This window comes from Kogia breviceps, chromosome 7 (assembly GCF_026419965.1).
Source record: "Kogia breviceps isolate mKogBre1 chromosome 7, mKogBre1 haplotype 1, whole genome shotgun sequence".
Lineage (NCBI taxonomy): Eukaryota > Metazoa > Chordata > Mammalia > Artiodactyla > Physeteridae > Kogia > Kogia breviceps.
In genome coordinates this window covers 7,072,292-7,093,093 of record NC_081316.1, presented here as the reverse complement: position 1 = coordinate 7,093,093, position 20,802 = coordinate 7,072,292, and the positions used below count along the sequence as shown (strand labels likewise).

The 20,802-nt window shown below is 55.8% G+C and overlaps 1 protein-coding gene across 2 annotated transcripts in view; it reads right to left on the bottom strand.

Annotated features, from left to right (window-relative positions):
* Positions 1-17,690, bottom strand: part of CD82 (CD82 molecule) — a 52,441-nt gene extending 34,751 nt beyond the window's left edge. Inside the window, exon 1 of one of the 2 annotated variants that reach the window (XM_059069095.2) lies at positions 17,112-17,690. The gene's annotated coding sequence lies outside the window, so the exon portion shown is untranslated. The remainder of the gene's footprint in view (positions 1-17,111) is intronic. The other variant, XM_059069096.2, reaches the window with a different exon arrangement.
* Between the last annotated feature and the right edge of the window lie 3,112 nt (positions 17,691-20,802).

Here is a 20,802-nt window from a genome sequence, read left to right as displayed (position 1 = left end):
AGTTAGAGGGATAATTAGGACTATATGAGAGGCTGCCCAGGAGCCCCACAGTCTGGAGGCCCTAACAAGAAGACCCAGATTCCCAGGTGGGCTCTCAGGGGTCAACTACCTTCTGAGGACCCCTCCCCAGCCCCATGGTGGGAGGGAGAATAATGAACCAGTTCATAGTATGGACTTCGAATGGAGAGAGACCTAAATTCTAATCGCATTTCACAGAGCTGTGTAAACTCTGGCAAGCTGCCTACCCCACTGAGCCTCAGTGTCCTTATCTGTAAAATGGGGATATCAAGGCTTGTCCAGGAAGATGGTGGAATCAGCTTGCCAAACCCTAGAAAGCAAGCATGACAGAGGCAGGAGTCTCTGAGAAGAGGTCGTGTTAGGCAAAGAGTCCTTTCCTTACATGGTAGGAGGAGGGTATGCATAAAGACTCTCCCTTGAGATGTAGGACACACAAAGATTCCTACAAACTGACCCTGAAAGTCACCCAAGAACTTGAAACAGATGTCAGGCAGAGAGGGAGGACTGATGAAATGAATGCTAATGAAAGCACCCCCATGTGAGCAGTGCTTCGCAGATCTTATCTTATTTAACGCCACGTCCCCCTGCCATGTGGAGAGCATGGCTGCATCATCTGTTTTACAAGCAGGGTGTCTGGGGCTCGGGAAGGTGGTGGCACTTGCTCCAGTCACATGCAGGACAGTGGCCGAGCTGAACTTTGTCCTCCAGACCCTCTGACTCCGGAGTCCAATGTCCTACCGGCTTTGTGATACTGCTCCTTACTGCCAAGCCTTCTCACATGGGGGCAACCCAGCACCAAAGCCCACGGAATCACAGTACCCAGGAGTGGGGCCAGGTGTCTGCAGGTGTAACAAGCACACAGGGGTTGCGGAACTCTTACCCTACACCAGCCAGCTATGGCAGTGGTGGGTGCAGAGGGCCGGGCTGAACCACCAGGATGTGAGTGAACCCAGGCCTAACCCTCAGAGGCGACCTCAAGGGGGCAGCAAGCCTCCCCCCAGAACCGCTCATGGGTCAGAAGGCCTGAGGGGTTTTTGCCCTCCCAGAGGCCTCCCAAGAGGCCACCTCTGCTCAGTTTCCATCCTGAATCAATGCAGTTCTTTGACCCGCCCCCCCACCTCTGGCTGGGCCGGGAGCTGGACACAGGAAGTGAATGGATGAAACCCATCCCTGCCCTCAGGGAGCGCTCAGCCTGGAGAAGGCAGACAGGAAAATAGGCAATTACACACCAGCATCATCATTAAGCAGCACGGTGATTCTACCCAGCCTCCAGCTCTTCCTCTGTGGGACAGGATGGGCTCTTTATTTATTTATTTATTTGCGGTACTCCCGCTGCGGAGCACAGGCTCCGGACGCGCAGGCTCAGCGGCCACGGCTCACGGGCCCAGCTGCTCCGCGGCACGTGGGACCCTCCCGGACCGGGGCACGAACCCGCCTCCCCTGCATCGGCAGGCGGACTCTCAACCACTGCGCCACCAGGGAAGCCCCAGGATGGGCTCTTTAGAACACAGCCCTCAGTATTCGATAATAACAAAAGCTAATGTTTGTGCAGTTACCATTTGCCAGTGATTGTGCTAAGTGCTTCCCATGGCTTACTTTATCCTTTCAATTTAAACCCCATTTCACAGTCGAAGAAACTGAGACTCAGGGTGAAGGGACTTGCCCATGGTTACACAGACCATAGGACTGGGAATTGAACCCCCAAACCCGACCCAGAGCCCCTGAACATCACTGTCATGCTGCACTGCCTGCAGAAATGAAGTTATAAATGATACGTAATTAAAATAACCTCACCAAGGCCCAACCTACAGTAACTGGGTTTCACAGCTCAGCCTCCGGACCCAGCCAACTGAAGACACTCTGTGGAGGCACTAAGCATCAGGGACCAGCTCACACACCCATCCCGGGGCCTGGCCAGCTGGGCGCAGGTGGCTAACAAAGGGTTACCCTCTGGGTCAGGGCTGCGGAGATGGAGGCTGGGAGCTGGGTGTGGGCCCTCGGCAGGGTGGCAGGGTGATTAGGGAGGAGGGGGGCTCTAATCAGGAACCTCACATGGCAGCAGTCACAGCACACACCCTCTGTACCCTGGGCTCAGGAAGGAAGAGATGGGGCCACTGAGATGCCACCTCCTCCGAGCAGCCTTCCCAGAGCACTCTCTTGCACAGACGCTCACGGAGCACTATCTGGCAGCCCCAATCATCTTGGCATGAGCAGTTAGGGTGGGCATCGGACGGATGTGGGTTCAAACCCTGGCTCTGTCTACCCATCACTGTCACTTAACTTTTCTGAGCCTCAGTTCCCTCATCTGGAAAATGGGCTAATACTTCCTACTTCCCAAGCTGTAGTTTTCAGCACCTTCCCAGGCTTAAGAGCTATTTTGGCTTTGGGGATATTTGATGAGAGAGAGACAGAGACAGAGAGGGAGGTGAGTGAGACAGAGACAGAGAGGAAGGTGAGTGAGACACAGTAAAGGCAAAGTGCTGCACACACAGGTATATACAGGTACGTTTTCTCTCATGGGTCCTGGGGGGAAAACACAGAGAAGATGGAGAGTGAGGAGGGCAAGGGCAGGTCTGTAACTCCAAGAATTTGGAGGTGCAGGGTAGGGGGTAGAGAGGAGGGGGTCTTCCACCTGAGACCCAGCTAGAGGCCGCTCGGCCAGAGGAGGAGGGGGCACTGCAGGGCCTCTGGGCCCTCCCCACTCTGTCCTTCAGTCCCTCCGCCTCACCAGTCTCTTCCCCTCTGTATTTGTCCGTCTCTCTGTTGGGGGCTTCCTCCAGCCTTCCCCTCTGTCCGTCTCTCCCTGTTTCTGAGACCAGCTCTCCAGTCTCTCCCTCTCATATCCTGAGGGCCTCAGAACATCCAGAGAATCCAGGGCACTCACTCCAGACACGGGGCCTGGACTCCAGCACAGCCAGTCCTCCCCGTGGCAGGCACCTGGCTCCAAGAAGGGGTGGCCCGGAGGCCCCATTTCCGCAGTCAGCTGCAGGGGTCCAGGCCCTCCGGGGCTGGGAGGAAGGGCTGCACCTCCCACATGGCAGGCAGCGCCCAAGCCCCAAGTTCCCAGGCAGGGCGGCGGCCATTTAACCCACCCGGCCACCTGGCAGCTGGGGCAGGAAAGCAGGTCACAGAGGAGACCAGCACAGCCTGTCAGGGATCCCTGTCCAGGGCTCCGTGGGCCTCTTGGGTCCTCAGGGATTGCTAAGGAGCAGGGCTGGGACGGCTCCAGCTCCCCTAGACTGGGCTCAGCCAGGGTGGCCTTGGGCCTCAACACCTGCTACACCCTCCAGAGATGCTCTGGCTTCAGAGGCATGGGAGACTGATGGGGGCATTGGTTGTGGGGCCCGTAAAAAGAGACGCAGGGGAGCGTGAGAGAGGCAGAGGTAGAGATGAGGGGAGAGAGACAGAATGGTAGAGGCAGAGAAGGACAGACAGATCCCAGGTGAGGGGAGCCTCCCGTGCAGCCCACAGACCTCAGGCCCTCTCTGGTCTCCACGGGAAGCGCCCAGGGGGGCCCTGAAGCAAAAGCTCACCTGGCCTGCGGGCCTTGCTGGCCCAGGCAGGACCCCACCCTGGAAGCCAGCCCCGCCCGCCCCCAGGCTTCAACAATGGCCCATCCCCTCCCCAGATCATTCTCCTCGGCCTTGGCCTCCCCCAGATTCCGCGAGCGCCAAGCGGTGCCCGGACAAACACACCCACGCCGTCACGCGCGCACACACACACACACACAGGCACACACACCCCCCTCCAGAGACTCTCGCGAGCAGGCTGGGTCTTTATCACCAGAAAGGGGCTGGAGCCAGTCGCAGGCCCTAAGGGAGCTGAGGCAGGGCGAGGGGCCTGACCTCAGCGCGCAGCGCCTAAGCCACGCTGAGCAGCCGGGTCCCACACAGCCCCACGGGATCCCCCCAACTCAAGCCCTGCGGAGGAAAGAGCAAAGCCCAGCCAGGCCCTCACTATCTCATTCTTCCCCCGTAAACCTCAACCTGCCCCCTCGGCAACGCGGAGAGTCCCTATGCCGGCCCCAGAAGCAGGGGTACTGCCCCCCCGCAACCCTGGAGGCCTAGGACTCCGCCCCCCTCACCTCCTCTCAATCCGCTTCCCACTCCCAACTCCAGGGGCACATGCCTACAGCAAAATTGAGCCAAGCCCATGAGCGCCCACGGAGGGCTGGGGTGCGGGGCTGCGTAGAGAGCTCGTGAGTCCCCACGGCGGGCTTTGAAAAGTCCTTTCCCCTCTCTGGGATGACAACAGTTCCCTCCTACCTTATAGGGAGGAGACAGGCTTGAGCAATCAAGATGCTCCAGAACAATAAAGGGAAGTATGGTGATTATTATCACCGTGAGAAGGTTCCAGGCCCCAGAGAGTTAAGAGGAGGAGTGTGTGCAGACAGACAGAAATGCAAAGGAAAGGGGCTTGGTGCCACCGGAAGGGGTCTGTGCCCCCAGTGAGCCCCAGGGGCCGGGGCTGGGGTTCTGAGAGTTCTCAGCGCAGGGACCCTGAATCAGGCAGCGCTTCGGGCCTGGGCCGGCTCCCTGTGCTGCACGGGAAGAGACGAGTCCAGATGGGTGGTGACCCCGTACGCCAGGCCCAGAGCCAAGGGCACAGCAGCTCGGTGAGCCTCCAGGTGGCCAGAGGGAAAGGGGGCTGTCTGTGTCACAGCAGGAGAGCGGCCATGGAAATGAACTGTGACTGGCCTGACTCCAGGCTCCTGGGAGGGAGCACACAGCACTTCAGGTCACCTGGATTCCCACCCCTACTCCTCCAGCTCTCGCAGGAAGCCCTGTGTGACCCTGAGAACACAGGTCAGAGGCGTATGCCCCCTCCACAGACCTGGCAACTGAGGCTCAGGAGGTACTGTGCCCAGGGTCACAACGTGAGGCTGGCAGAGCCTGTTTGGAGCCAATTCTGGCCCCTCTGCCCAATCCTGCCCTGTTATATGCCCAGAATACCTCCCAGCTAGAGAAGACAGAGTTCAGGCCTGACACCAATGCCCGACCAGACACCCATCCCAGGGGGTTGGGTGGGTGGAGGAGGAATGAAACCCAAGCCGATTGCAGGCAAGGGGAGGGATCTGCGCTTCCCGAACACCTTGGACCCGTGAGACATCAGCGGCAGGTGTTTTGCATATTGCATCTCACGCCAGCCTCACAGTGGCTGGTGAGGAAGATAGCTTTCTTATGTTTATAAAGAAGCCAGTGGTCTGAGAAGTGGCTTGCTGGGGGGGGGGGGGTGGCAAAGTAGGAGTCACAGGTCTGAGGCTGACCCTGAGGGGCTCAGCTGTCCCCAGCCCATGCGGACCCAGCGCCCTGGCCCTGAGCCCTGCCAGCCTGACAGATTCCCCCAGGGCTTGGGCCCAAAGGAACGACAGTCTCTGCTCTCATGGCCACCCTGGTGAGTTATCTAACCCTGTTAGCCAGTCTACCCGTTGGACAGAACCCAAGACAGTTGAGTTGGCTTGGCCACAAGGAAGAAGGCGGCTAGAACTGGGTCTGGAGGGACAAGGAAGACGCAGATCAGGAGATAAGGGATGAGCTGAGGGCATTCAGGCAGAACTACAGGGCAGGGGCACCGAGGCCTGAGAGTCCGGAAAATTCTGTCTCATGTATCTGGGAAGCAGGCACAGTCCTGAGAGCAACCAGGAGCTGAGGTGGGAGGGGGACCTTGGCCAGACCCCCCTTCCCACCAGGGACCTCAAATGTCCGGGTCTGGGCAGGAACTGGTAACAGGGGCAGCCTGGACCACCCTATCTTCCTTCCCCACGGTTTCTGGCCCAAAGCGAGGATCTCTGACCAGCCTTTCCCGGAGTCCTGGGCCCCTGGCACCCAAGAGCCATCACCCCAACTAAGAGCCCTGGGATCCCCCATCCTGAGCTGAGGATAGAGAAGGGCCGGAGTTCTCCCTCCTTACTTAGGATGCAGCTTGGGGTGATGGGCCAGGCTCAGGAGGGGGAGCAAAGGCAACACAGGTTCTTGTCTTGGCTCTATCCCCTCCTTAGCTGTAGGATCCTGGGCTTCTCACTCACAGCCTCTGTCGTGATCTGTGAAATGGGCTCAGTAATCATACCCTCCCTGCCTATTTCATAAGGTGCTGGGAGGCTTGCAGGAGTCAGTACGTGAGAAAATGTCCACTGCTAAAAGCTATAAAGCATAAGGTATCATTCTGAGGTGAATGCAGCTCGATTTGAACTGGGTCTCCTGGTTGGCTGGGCCAGGGTCCTCCCACTGCAGGACCCTGAGCCCCAGGGGAGCCCCGCCCCTCAGGCTGACCCTCTTTGCATGGATGGTGGTGGAGCACAGGTTGAGTCCCCCCCATCCCAGCTCCTTCCGTCCAGGATCCGCTGCCACTCCAGACCAGGGGGCCCAGCCTTGGGGTTTGGAACCGGAAGCCCAGCTCTGCCTCCTTCAGCTGTGACATTGGCCAAGTCATCTCAGCCCTGGGAGCCTCAGTTCCCTCACCTGTAAATGGGGGCTGATGATAACCTCTGCTGGGGGGAGGGTGCTGCTGGGAGGATGACCTGACATCACGGCTGCAAAGTGCCCAGGGCCGGGCCTGGCACACATCAGACGCTCAACAGGTGAGGGTCCTCTCCCCTCCCTCTGCTGTGCCCGCCACACAGCACCCAGGCTCAACCAGAGAAAGTTTCTAGCCTCCTGGAAAAGTGGCCCAGAACAACAACAGGCAACATGAACTGGCTGGAGAACGCTGGATCTCGGAAGAAGATCACGTTGCTGGATGGTTAGTGGGGGTAAAAAGTAGAGCAAGACCCTGGCTCAGAGATGATGGGGAACCTGCCTTCCCAGCCCCCTCACTTGGAGTCCCCCAGGGCAGGCACAGGGTTCAGGGAAGGCACCTCTGCTCCTGCATCACACCTGCATGAGGTAAGCCCAGAGAGAGAGAGAGAGAGTGTGCGTGTGTGTGTGTGTGTGTGTGTGTGTGTGTGTGTGTGTTGGGCGGTGGGGGAATGAGATTCAGGAGGAGCAGGGAGAGCTGACAAGGCCAGAGGTCCTGTATTAGCGCTCCTGCCAGCTTTCAGAGCATCCTTGGATCTATCAGATCGCCTGTCAGAGCCTCAGTTTTCCTTTCTATAAAATGGGGGTGGTGGTAATCATCTTATCCTCTTGCACATGGCTATATAACAGTGCATACTGGAGAAGGGGTGATGAAGTGGGGGTAGGGGGAAGGTGAGTTCAGATCTCACACGAGCCTTTATCAAACAAGGCCAGGTTCCTACTGGCAGCAGCCCCAGGAGCTGAAATTCACTACACAGCCTCCCCTACCCCAATCCGCTACTCCATTGGTTCTCAAAGTGTGGTCCCACACCCAGAGCAGCAGCATCTCATGGGAACATGTTAGCAACACACATTCCAAGGCTGCACCCCAGACCAATGGAACCAGAAACTCTGGAGGTATGATCTGTGCTTTAACAAACCCTCCAGCAGACTCTGATGTATATCAGGGTTTGAGAACCACTGCGCCAGCCCATGACCCCCCCCCCCCGCCCTACTCCAGAGAAACCTCCTCCTACTGACTCATCTCATTTTCCCTGGCTCCCAGAAGGCTGTTGGGGAGGAAGGAGTCACCATAGAGAGAGGTCATTAAAGAGTAAAGATCCCATAATTAGTTAATGACACCGCAGGCTCCCAGAGACAGGAGGGTCCAAAGTCAGACTACAATGGAGGAGGAAAAGCTCCTCCATATCTGTCTTTCTCTTTCTGTCTGACTCCTGTGCACCCACACACGCCCCAAGAGCCTGCCCCCTTCCCTCCGTGAGCTTGCTAACCAGCACCGAGGGACAGACAGTGCCTCTCGCCCCTACATGTGCGGGTACACGCTGGTGCGTATCAGGGAAAGGGCTTTCCCCCAAGAATCTGGTCCTTGGACCTTGAGTTTAAAAACCATCTGATGAGACAGCCACTTCGAAGAATTCAGTCTGTGAAGATCATTAAAGTTGAGAACAAAACAGACGTATGGACCAGGTGGTCACTATAGCAATGTGGGTACTAATGAAAAATTCTAAACAGCCTAAGTGTGCAACAGCAGAGGAATGCTTAACTGGGTCACAGCAGATCCACGTGGTATGATACTAGGGAGCCGGGAAACACGCTGTGGAAGAATATTGAATAACGTGGAAAAATCCTCCCTCTACAATGTTAACCTAAAAGGGGCAGCGCAGGAAGTGGTTCATAGGGTATGATCCCAATCGTGTGTGTGTGTGTGTGTGTGTGTGTGTGTGTGTGAACACCAAACTGTTCACGGGACAGCTCTGAGCGGTTATTTCCTCCTTTGCCTCTGTTCTTCACCCTCCAACTTTTCCCACAAAACTATTTCTTTAATGGGCCTTTTTTTAAAGGGCCCATTGGTTCAGGTAGAGATGAAGGCTTTTTAAAAAAGTTGACAGAAATGGATTGGGATTGACATACACACACTACAGTATATAAAATAGATAACTCATAGGAACCTACTGTATTGCACAGGGAACAGTGCTCAATACTCTGTAATGTCCAAAATGGGGAAAGAATCTAAAAAAGAGTGGATATATGTATAACTGATTCACTTTGCTGTACATCAGAAACTAACACAACATTGTAAACCAACTATGCTCCAATAAAAATTAGTAAAATAAACAACAACAAAAAGTTGACAGAAATGTCTCTTTGTTACATCAGAATCACTGGCCTGAGGGTGGGGCGGGGCACTACAGGGGAGGTCTGGTTACCCTCCCCCACACCCAGAGAGCCTTCATACTCTACATGGTCCCCAAGTGGCCCCCAAAGCATGATCAGAACCAACAAGTTATGGGAGAATGGGTCTGTTCAAATTCTACACAATATTTTTTAAAAGTCAGATATGTCCAGACATGAAAGGTAGTGAGCTCTCCAAGCCTTGAGGTGTGCGAGCAAAGGCTGAATGTTGTCCATGGGATCGGACCGAGTAGGTAGGTTGACTCAATGAACTATAATGCTGCTCACAAGACTACGATCTTGTGAATCTAGTCACAAGCCCCCATCTTTGCCCTCATACTAAGCCAAAAGCACCCAGGTTGAGGCTAGGCTCAGACAGTCTTAGAGAGGACCAGGCCCATAGAGGCCTAAGGCCCTCCTGACCCCCAGATCTCCAAACAGCCCTGGGAAGCTCCTTCACTCCAGACTGGGGACCTCGGTCTTTGGGGAGGAGGACTCTGTCATTTCCTCAAAGGGGTGGAAGGCGCAGCCTTCATTCATCACTATCACCCTCATCAACCTCTGGCTTGTATGGAAGGAGTATTATGTGCTGTGCCCACCACTAAGCATTTTACCCAGAGCCATTATCTCACTTAATCCTCACCGAAATTGGTGAGGGAGGGGATGAGAGGGGCATTTGAGAGCCCCTGAATGACACAGCCTCCTGCCGCAGTTACTCCTCTGCTGTGAGTTCAGAGAGGTCAAAGGGTCAGGGAGATGACTTGCCTGTGTGACCGTCAGTGACCCAGGGCCTAGCTAGCCACCCACTCATTTGCGGTGGGATCTCAGACAAATCGGTCATCACCCACCCCCACTGAGTTTCTATTTCCTTTATAAATGAGGACGTCTCATCATGTCCCGTTGCAACAACATTCTAATATTCCATATCCTAAGACAAGGGGTGGGAGAGTAATTTTCCAACTTCAGTAGTAGAATTACTCATTGCTATCATTACTGTTAGCAACGTCAAATTAACATTGAGTGTTTGCCTACCAGGCAGCACTGGAAGCGCCCTGTAGTTATGAGGAGGAACACCTATTTCTCCCTCCACTTGTTTCCCTGAGGGACCTCTACGGGGAGAACACCTCTGGCCTCGCTCCACCCACTTCTTCACGTCAGGCCAGGACCCCAGCAGTGGGTTATCTGATTGGCTCATCTAGGAGACGTACTGGGCACGCTCAGCGTTTGCCCGCAGGCAGTGTTCATTCCGGGCTGCTCCTCTGCATAATACCGGCCCCTTCAGGGAGGCTGGTCCCTCCTGTTCAGAGTTGCCTGAGACCTGACCATAACTCTGCCAGTTCCAGGGCAGACGGTAAGCCAGCCCTCTGGGGACCGGATCTAAAGCCACGTTCTCTGGGCTTCCTTGGAAGCTCCATCTTTGTCAACTGTTCTTTTCACTTGGTTCCAAATTCGGAAGAAGGGGTTTTCCCTCGCAACTTAAACAAGTGTGAAGCTCCTTTGACCTACATAGCACCGCTCTGAATTATTATTATCCCCATTTTACACGTGAAGAGAGTAAGCCCGTCGGCGTCAAGGATTGTTGAAAAGCTTTCTAAACGTCAGGCGGCACTTGGGGTGTGTCCACCACGAGAGAAGCTGGATTATGACCCCATTCAGAATCTGACTCTTGTCTCCCTCCGAAGACACTCCCTCAGTCTTCTGAGGCTTGACAAATTGACACTCACTTCAAACCAACACCCGACCCCCTTTTGAAAAAAATATGATTTATTAACAACAAGAACTTCAATATGATCCCACGTTCATATAATGCATTTTTGTTTAAATATATATAGTACGTTTTTTGATAGCTTTATTTTTAAGTGTGTTCCTTCTTTCTTGAGCATAAAAATAATATGGGCGTACTGCAGAAGATTCAGAAAATGGGGAAAAGTAAAAAAACAAAAAGTCTGTCATTTGATCGAGATAATCCCATTATGTGTATATTTAAATGTTTCACCTACTTTTTAGCCTTGTTGAGTGTCATTGCGGGGGGGGGGGCTGCCCTGTCGTTCTGTGTCTGCAGTACCTCTGTGACAGTGTGGGAACCTGCCCACCTACTGTGGCTGTCTCAGGGCAGGAGAACAGGCTGGGCACCCAGAAGTCCTTTCCCTGAATAAAACCCTGCAACTCCCCACTGTGATATCACGTGTGCCTGTCTTACAAAAGCCAAGTGCAGCAAATGCAGGATAATAGAGTTTTGCAGCCCAAAAAGGGCTGCAACTTGCCCAAGGTCACATGGCAAGTAAAGGATGAGCTGGGATCAGAACCCAGGTCTCCAAATTCCCAGACTCAAGCCATTCACCAAAGACTGCCCCCAAAGACTTAAATCCTGCTTCCTATTAATAATAGCAACACTATCCAAAACATCTGGTACATATAAAGCACTCACTATGTGCCAGGCACGTCTCACAAATGCTTCACATACATTAATTTGTATCATTTTCAAACAACCCTGTGAAGTAAGTATTATAACCAACTCCATTTTAGATGCTGAAACTGATGTACAGAGGGGTTAAGACACTTGCTTAAGGTCTCACCCAGCAGGTAAAGAGCAGAGGCAGAAATGATCATCCTTGGGCAGTTTGATTCCAGAGGCCACGACATTGCCTATGGTTCGTCCTCCACTCTCCTGGGCCAGGGCCAGCTGGACCCCAGGCAGGCTTCTGGAGCATTTCTGCCTGAGGAGTAAGCAAACTGGCCTAGGAGGTCACCCCCCTGGAGCAGCTCACTCTGCAACTTCACAGCAAAGCCAGGAGCCGAACCCAGGCTTCCTAATGCCCAGCTTCCGGCACTTCGTCCACTTTTCTGCATGGGTCCTATGAGCCTAGGTCCAGAATCTTGAGGAACTCCCACCCCAGATCACCTCTTGACACAGCAGGGAAAGTCAGGGGTGGGGCCCAAAGAAAGGCAGAAGCTCCCACTTCCAGGAAAGGAGCCCGAGGAGAGAGTGGCGGGGCCTCCCAGAGCTGCCCACCTGGTGGTCTCCAGGGATAATGTCAGGGGTGGGCCTCCTGGAGGGCATCTTCCCATCCCCCAGCCCTGCGCCCACACCTCACGGGGCAGGAGCCCCCTCCACAAATAACTGCTGACTTGAACGCGCCTCTTCTGGCTGAGTCAGGCTTCACTAAGGGACACAGTGGCTCCCACAAGGCTGGGGCTGGAGGAAGTTGGGCTCTTCCCCTCTCAGGAGGGTAAAGGCTGGGCCTCATGAGGGAGGCCAGAGCCCGGGATGAAGAAATCCCAGGCCAGCCGCACCATTCCCACCTCTCTGGACCCCGGCTGCAGGCACGGGACGGGCAGGCCTGAAGGGCAAGGCAGGGGCGTCCAGACCCTGCTTCCCAGCTCCGCCTTTGCTAAAAGGAACCACCGAGGATCCGGCTCTGAGCTGGGTCCTACTGGGCCACCCTGAGGAGAATCACTTATTCATTCAACCATCATTTCCTGAGTGCCTGCTGTGGGCCAGGCCTTGTATCAGGAGTCAGGACACAGAGATGGATGGGGCAGTCCCTGGCTGGGAGGGTTCACAGAGATACTCCATATGCCACCAAACAGCAGCAAAGAGGCAAGTACTCAGTGTAGACAAGTGCAGAAGAAAGAGGGGAAGGGAAAGGAGGGGTTTTGGAGAAAGTCTGCCATTGACGTTCAGACCTACTTCCCCTCGGGAAGCTCAGAGTCATGGTGGGGAGATCCAGCCACCCCGAGGAAGAGCACCACACAGGTGGAAATGACTGGCGTCTTGGAGCACGTACACACACGCTGGAGAGGCACAGAGGGCCCATACGGAAGGCTGGTGCTCTGGGGAATGTCTCTGGGGGCCTGAGAAGCAGCCTGGTATAAGCCTTGAAGACTGGCCAGATGCAGAAAAGAAGGACAGCAGCAGCTCTCATTCATGGAGGATACACCACGTGTAGGGAGAAAATTGCTAAGCGCTTCACATGCACTTTTTTGTTTTATCCTCACGTCACCCTATGAAGTAGTTACCATTATTATCCCCAATTTAGAGATTCAGAAACTGAGGCTCAGAAAGGGTCAAATAGCTAGGAATGGTCAGGGCCAAGATTCTGCTCCAAGTCCACCTCTTCACCACCATGCTGTACCATCTCCCTAATCTGTGGACAGGCAGAAGGTAGACAAGGGTGCTTCAGGTGGGGGGCAGGCACGGTTAGGACGTGGAATTGTCCAGGTCCACTCTGTATTGAGACCCTGTGGGGTGTGGTGTGTGTGTGTGTGTGTGTGTGGTGTGTGTGGTGTGTGTGTGTGTGTGTGTGTGTGGTGTGTGTGTGGGGGGTGTGTGTGTGTGGGAGGGTGTGTGTGGGGGGGTGTGTGGGGGTGTGTGTGTGGTGTGTGTGTGTGTGTGTGTGGTGTGTGTGTGCACTCACATGTGCCCTACTTTACAAACGACACAGTCCAGGTTACAGAACCCCCTGAGAGCCAAGTAAAGAATAGGCCATTAGCAGAGGAGGGAAGGAAAGCCCAGAGAGGAGAAGGAACTCATGAAAGGTCACACAGCCTGTAAACAGAAGAGCTGGAACTAACTCTTAAGAACCAGAAGACAGGCCTCTTCCCTCCCCTCAGCTGCATCTCCATGTCAGCACAGAGTGAATCAGCCGCTGACAGGAAAACCACGGTGTAGAGGGAACCCCGGGGGTGAGTGAGGAAGCAGACAGCCCCCAGACGCCAGCGGGGCGTCACAGAGGCCCTGGGCCTGCGGCTGCCCTCCTCACAGGCAGCACCGGTGGGTGAAGGGAGGTGGGAAGCCAGCACAGCGTGAAGCCCAGCCGGTGTTTACCTCCAGGCTTCCCTCCTGGCCCCTCAGATCCAGGCTTAGAGGAGGGGAAGCCGGTGGGCAGGGCAGTTCCTGCCGAGATTAAACGGGACCCCCAACCCTGGCCCCGGCCTGTCGCACACAGGGGCCAGGCCCTTCCCTCCCGCCCGCCTCCCACAGAGCCGACTCCTGACTGTTTGATTCTTCCGTGAGATCATAGCTGCCCCCTGAGTTTCCCGTGGGGTGGAGGAGGTGGGTTTAAAGATTTGGAGCTGGGGCTCAAGGCTGAGCCAAAACCAGGGGGTGCCGGCGGGCCCCAGATGCTCTAAATCGAAAGGAATGCTGGGGGCTTGGGGCTGCTCTGCCCTGGGCCAGGGGGGGCTGTCTGGTCCTCAGGGGCTGCATCCCCAGGGCTGGAGGGTAAGAAAAGGGGCTGAGGAGCTTCCAATAAGTGGTTCCAAAGTCCAAGGCCGCAAGGGAGAGGGGACTGCCCCACATTGCAGAAACTGCAGAGGAGCCCTGGGGGAACCACAAATCCACCCCACTGCTGCCTGTGGGAAGTTTGTGCCCCGGCTGTGGCTAACCTGCCCCCCTGGCCTTCCCCGGGCTGGGACCGGGAGGGGAGGGCTGCAGGCACTTCTTTCCAGCCGCCCTGCTCTCCCGCGCCCCCAGCCCCTGCTGACTGGCTCAAGTTCCCTCCACTCACTGGGCCCAGAGGCCTCCCCTTCATGGGCAAACACAGAGCCTTCTTGGGCGGCTCCCTCTCTATCGCTCGGTAGCACTTGTCACCCTCCCCTGTGGCTTTACCCACCCAATCCAGCCACCTTCCTGAGCACCTGCTGTGCACCAGGGTCTAGGCTCCGTGGGGGATCGAAAGACACAAAGGACACCCCACTGGGACACCTGCTCCCCCTCCCCTCCAATAGTGCCTTTCCCATCCCCCCGGCTGCAGACACCCCCAAAGCCCCCCAGGCCCCTGCTTCCCCATCATCACAGCCATCGGTTCGTTAGCCCTTGACCACTGGGTCCTGCACCCCAGCGCATCTGGCGAGACTGTCTTTCCAAAAGGGCCACCCTGACTGTGTCACTCCCCTGCTCGAAAACCCTCAGCGGCCCTCACTTTCTACAAATCAAAGCCAAACATCTGGCCTTGGCATTCGAGGTCCTCCACGAGTTCATCCAACCGACCATTCCCCCTTCGCATCCCTGCACAGTCCCAGCTCTTGAGCCAGATTGATCAATCTATAGCAGTTTCCTAAAAATCCCCTGAACCCTCTGGTGCCCTTTCCCATCAGAGCTGAACCCTGGTCTTGGTGGTTGTAAAAGGACCAAAGCTGTGCTCATAGTGACTGCTATATATAGTATGTGGGCTACTTTCAAACAAGGTTGAAACAAACAAAAAAATCCCCTGAACACACTGACCTCCTTGCCTTCCCCTAGGCATCCTCCTCTTCCAAAAACACTATATTTGCTGTGGCTACTGAAACCTCTGCAATCCTTAAGGCCCATCCAAAACTCCACTTCCTCCAGGAAGCTTTCCTGAAGATCCCTCTGATCCTTCATCTATCTCCTACCAGAGTCCCCTTGTCTAAGTTCCTCACCAGATGGTAAGCAACTAAGGACGGGGTCAGTGTGTCATCGCCCGTCATTCATCACGTGGGGTGGAAGGGTGGTAGGAGGACTTTCCAGTAGATGTTTACTAGGCACTGTTTGAAATGAACATCTCCTCCCTGCCCCCTGCACAGGCAACACCTACTGACCCCTCTCCCTCCCCACCAGACCAAACTCTAAGCTTAAGCCACTCAAATGCTTGGAGAGGAGAGTCTGGGGCCCCAAGTTGATCCAAGCCCAACCAGGACTTGGGAGCCCAGGCAGAAAGCCCTGTTCAAGTCTCAGCACCTCCCTTTCTCCCGTGTCTCACCTCCCCTGAGCACCACCCTCCCATACACACACACGCTGTTCCCTCCACATAGCACAGCCCTCAGTCAAACTCTGTCCCAGAGTGCTTTCCAGCTGGTTCCTTTCATCTCCCCAGGAGATGCAGGGAGCCAGCCACCTTCAGTGCCCAACCCTGATCAAACAGATAAAAGGTGCCCACACTGACCCTCTCCTCCAGCCCGAGCCAAGCATGCAATGGGAGAGCTGGGTTCTGGCCACCAGAGCAGTACAGACCCACGAGATCTCATCTGGCCTTGAGCTCTGGGTGTGAGTTATCCTCTCCAGCAGAGGCGTGGTGGGGATGGGGACCTCACTGTCAGCAACTCAAAATGAGGGCAGAACCCAGAGGCTACTTCACCTCTGTATCACCTAGCTCCATCTAATATATAGTAGGTGCTCAGTAAACACTTGGGGGTTTAGTTAATGGGACACCTAACACCTGCAAGCAATATTACTGAAAACTCAGGCACTCTTTGGTCCAGATGACACATTCCCCAACCCCCAAATGGACAAAGTGATGCTGGTGGCAGGTGGCAAGTTTTGGCTCTCACAAGGTCAAGAGGAGCTGCAGCCAGCCCTCCAAAAACAGTCTCATTCCCAGGCACGAAGCCAGTCTATCACCTGCCCATCCACATCAGAGCAGCTGTCATGCAGTGAGGCCTCACTGGGTGCCTGGCGCCCTGCTAAGCACTATATACGTATTATTCTATTAAGTCCTCACTACTACCGTTGAGTACCATCACTACCCCCATTTAACAGATGAGAAAACTGAAGCTTGAAGGGGGAGTGGACTCCAAATTTGGTCCCAAGTCCTTGACCACTGAACTGGGCTGCCCAACTACTATGGCCCTGGCACAAAGCACCTGCCGCCACCAGGGACAGAAACCTGCAGCCCAAGGAAGGAACCCTGGGCATGCAGCAGGAGCCCCGGCTCTGGGCTTGACTCTGGGCCCAGTGTTTGCGGGGGTTTCCCTTGTCTTCCCCACTCACCCGGATAAGAACTTGTTCCCTAGTTTCCGCCAGGGGCCTCCCAAGCCGGCTCACTTGGAAAAGCCCTGGGAGGGGGACAAATGCCCTGCTGAGTTTCCCACCCCAAATCTTACTGGGCTCTCAGAGTTGGGGGGGAGGGGAGGCTGAAACCTCCCTGACTTGGGCACCCACCCCACCCCCCCGGCTCTGCCCCCGGTTCCCAGGCCTGCGGGTTCAAGTCCCATGCGAGGAACTAGTGTGACCTTTAAAGCAATTCGCTTCACGCTCGCAGAGAGTTGGCTTTGCTCAGTGTCACTATGCAGGGAGACAAACTGTAGTCAGGGCGACGCAATCCGAATACCTGTTGAGTCCGCTCTCACCTGCCAGCCTCACCTCTGGGGTTTCAGTGAGAAAGGGCAATAAGAACACGGAGTCCACCTAGTTCAACCTCCTCCTTTTACTGGAACCCGAGAGGTCCGGGGCGGGGTGGGGGGACGCGCCTGGGGTCACACAGCTGGAGCACGGCGGAGCCGGAGAACTGGGGGTCAGGACTTGGGAACTTAAGCTCCTTCTCACCCACCAGCTGCCTCCGTGGCCCGACCTGTCACTTGTTGCGAGAAAGCTGCCCGAGCGCTCTCTGGAAGTGGGGACGAAAACTATCGTGGTTGCCGGCAGGCCTCCCCCCACCCCCTTCTCACCTGCTGGCTCTGCTTTTTGCTCGGCGCTGCAAGCCTGGCGTCGCCCGCTCTCGCCCCAGTCAGCGTCCGACTGCGCAGCCCTGGGTTCGGTAGCTCGATCGTTCCCCTCCAGGCAGTCGTCGGGGAACGCAAAGGCCTCGGCCAGGCCCCGCCCTCCGGAGGCCACGCCCCAGACACGCCCCCTCGGCCTCCCGACTTGGGCCCGCCAGCCCCGCCCCCAGGCCCTGCAGGAATGTTGACTGGCTTCCAGCCGGGTCGGGCTCTGTTCCCTACGGCCTCCCCGCTCTAATCGGCCAGCCGCACCCCGGGTCCTGCGGGGGATGGAGCTATGCCCCTCGCCCCGCCCCGCTATGGCCCAACTTCACCCTGTGGACGGGGCCCTCCCTGGGCCTGCCTCCTCGGCCGGGTCTTCTGCGCCCCTCCAGGCCCCGGGCCCTGCCCGGATAAAGCCTTGTCTGGGTGGGCATGAGCCTCAGCCCTGCCGGGTGGGAAACCTCACTCCCAGCGCTTCCTAATGGTCCCGCCCCTCCTCGGCCTTCCTCGGCCTTCCCACGCTCCTCCCAGGCCGCTGGCCACTTCCCTAGGCCCTCCCACCACCCCCGCCTCCGACTCCCTCTCCTCCGGGCTTATCCCCGCCCCCGGACCTCCTAGCCTGAGGCCTCTCCCCAGGAACGCCCCTTCCTCGCTTCACCGCCTCCCTAATCTTGCCCTGTCCTACCCTGGCAACCCGAGGCTGGCAGGCCTCCGGATCCCCGCGCTCGCATTCCGGGGCGGGTGTATCCGGGTGCAACCGGGGAACGGCGTGGGAGCGGTTTGCGTTCCAAGTCCGGGCCTCTACCAGGAGGTGGCTTGGGCCCAGGCACTTTTTGAAAATACTAACAGCTACCACTGATTGAACTTTCGCCAGGGGCCAGGCTGCGTGCCAAGCTCTGGCTTAGAAAAGTACTTTAAAAGTACTGGCCGTTGAATTTGCACAACTCTATGCAGATGTTGCGCCCGTTTTACCAATGAGCAACCTGCGGCTTAGAGAAGGGAAGTCACGGCGTCTGAGTCTCACAAGGGTGGCGAGCAGGACCCAGTCCCAGGCCGTGAATCACAGGGCTTGATGCTGCCCCAGCTTGCCTGGACTGGCCCCTGGAGGAGTAGCCCGGACCAGCCGTCTGCTGAGGCAGTGCTAGCAGGCTGCCAGAGGTAAGGGAGGAGGCATGGGTTGATGAGCTGGGGGGCATCAGAGGGCTGCTGGCCCATCCCTGAGAAGCTGGCTTTCTCCCTTGAGAAGAAGTGGCTCAGAATTAAGCTGGGCTGCAAAAGCCGGCTGGCTGTGGTACCCCCAACTGCATCCCAGCCCTGCACACACCCAGACCCCAGGAACCGGCTTCAGGTCTCTGGGTTATGACCAGAGCCATTCAGCTGTGCAGCAGACAAAGCTCTTTCACTCCCATTATCTCACTGGCATTTCACAAGGACATCATTGTGGGGAAGGTATGACTGTGCCGGTTTTGCATGGGTGGAGTAGGGCGGGGAGCTGGATCCCCGCCCAGCAAGGTGGTTCCCAAAGCACAGTCCTCGGACCACCGGCAGCAGCAGCAGCAGCAGCATCTGGAGACTTGTTGGGAATGTGTGTTTGGGGGCCCCATCCCAGATCTCCTGGGGGATGAGCCTAGCCGTTTGCTTTAGCAAGGCTTCGAGGTGATTCCGAATCACACTTCAGTTTGAGAACCACTCTTTAGCATAAAGGTGAAGAAGTCAGGGTGCTTTGAGAATCACACAGACCAGGTAGCCTCCTGGGAGCCTTGTGACCCAAGGCAAGGCAAGGAAGGTACTTAACCCCTCTAGACCGAGCCCTTAAAAGGGATATCATGATAATAAAAATAATACCGATCTTGAGGGTGGCTGTTGAGGATTCAGTGTGGTAGTGCTTGTGAAGTGTTTGTCCACTCTTGGCCACTGTGCATGCTCAATAAATAAATGTTTTCTTTCCAGTAAAAAGCCCCTTTCGTAGAATCTCCACATGAAGCTGGAGGAGTGGGGCTGGGGAGTTCTTTAAGCCCAGAAGAGTGTCCGATACTGGTGTCCTTCCCACAGAAGGACACCATCTTTCCTGCAAGGGGCCAAGAACCTAAAAAGCTCTGGATGCCGTTGACACTACTGGTCCAGGGACCATACTTCGGGAACCACAGTGCTAGTCTGTCTTGGCCTGGACTCCAGCTCCCCACCCTAGCCAATCCGTGCAAAATGGGCATGAAATACCTTCCTCTCCTACCTTGCTCCGGATCCCCTCCCCTCGAGCTGGGGGTGTTGGTGATTGGCAGGTGGCAAAACAGCTGGATTCCATCAGCACCCCGGCTTCCCCCCGGGCAGGCGTTAGATCACGTGAGTCCCATCTGCCACCCCTTCCTGTCTCTGTCACTCCAGATTAGAGATGGAGGCAGCCTGGGCAATATGGAGGGCAGTCTGCAGGCGGCTTCTGGAATCTCTGCCAGACTCTCCCACCATCCTCTGCAGCCCATAGAACAGGGTCTCCTGTAGGAGTTACAGCCTGGGGCACTGGTCCTGTTCCACAGAGCTACTCTGATATGTTGACAGCGAAAACTGAGGCCCACATATATGTCTAAACATTTAACAGACCGTAAAATAAAATATGTCTGTTCTCCTGCCTTGAGAAATATTCTTGATAATGACCGAGAAGGCCATGTTGAAATTTAGAATTCTGGTACTCTTTGTAATTCTATGCAGGGACATGGCGGGTGTAGGGGTGAGTCAGCCCTGACCCCAGTCTTCAGCACACCCACCCTAATTCTCTTCCTAGCACCACCTGTGTCCTGTGTCACAAGTAGCCTAGGACTCAGGCCTGTGAGCACCTCGGCCCACATGCCCAAACTGTCCACACACCTTGCCTATAGCTACCACTCAAGTCACCCCTCTAGGGGTGCGTACGGGGGCATGTTGTACCCTCAGACGGATGGACCTGGAGAAGTCGCTTGTGTAAGCCCTAAAACTGGGCTTGGGCCATTTAGGCAGAGATTGCTAGGTTTTTAGACACCTGAAGCGCGATGGAGGAGATGGAGGAGATGGAGGAGGAGGTGGGGTGCGGGCTTTGGGTGGACACAGGTGGCTTTCCTGCCCAGGTCTGTGGGTGGCGCTGCCATTCAGCCTTGTCTTCCCAGAACACATTGGGAGCTTAAGGGACAGTCAATGAATAGATGTGTGTCTCAGTTATATACTGAAATGGCAAATTGTGTTGGTTTTTTCAGCATTTCCTCTCTTCCAGCGGGAGCCAGGCTTCACCGTGACTTACCTCGGTCATTTTTCCAGGCAGAGAGCACAGCCACCTCTAGTGAGAGATTACTTCCATCTTTTGGGAAATTCTCCAGTCCATTCCAGAGGTGAAACCAGGAGTTTTGGAGGCAGGAAAAGGGGCAAGAAGAACCACTCTTGGGAGTTCCCTGGTGGCCTAGTGGTTAGGATTACAGGCTTTCACTGTTGTGGCCTGGGTTCAATCGCTGGTCGCGGAACTGAGATCCCTCAAGCCACATGGCATGGCCAAAGAATATCAAACGGCCAACTTGGAGGTAGGGGAGATGGTGGTTATAAGACCTCAAAAGGGTATGGCCATGGGGTTCCCAGCCTCCCAAAGATTCTCCACCCCAAAGGTGGCAAAGCAGGAGATCTGAAGGTCCTTGTGGACAAG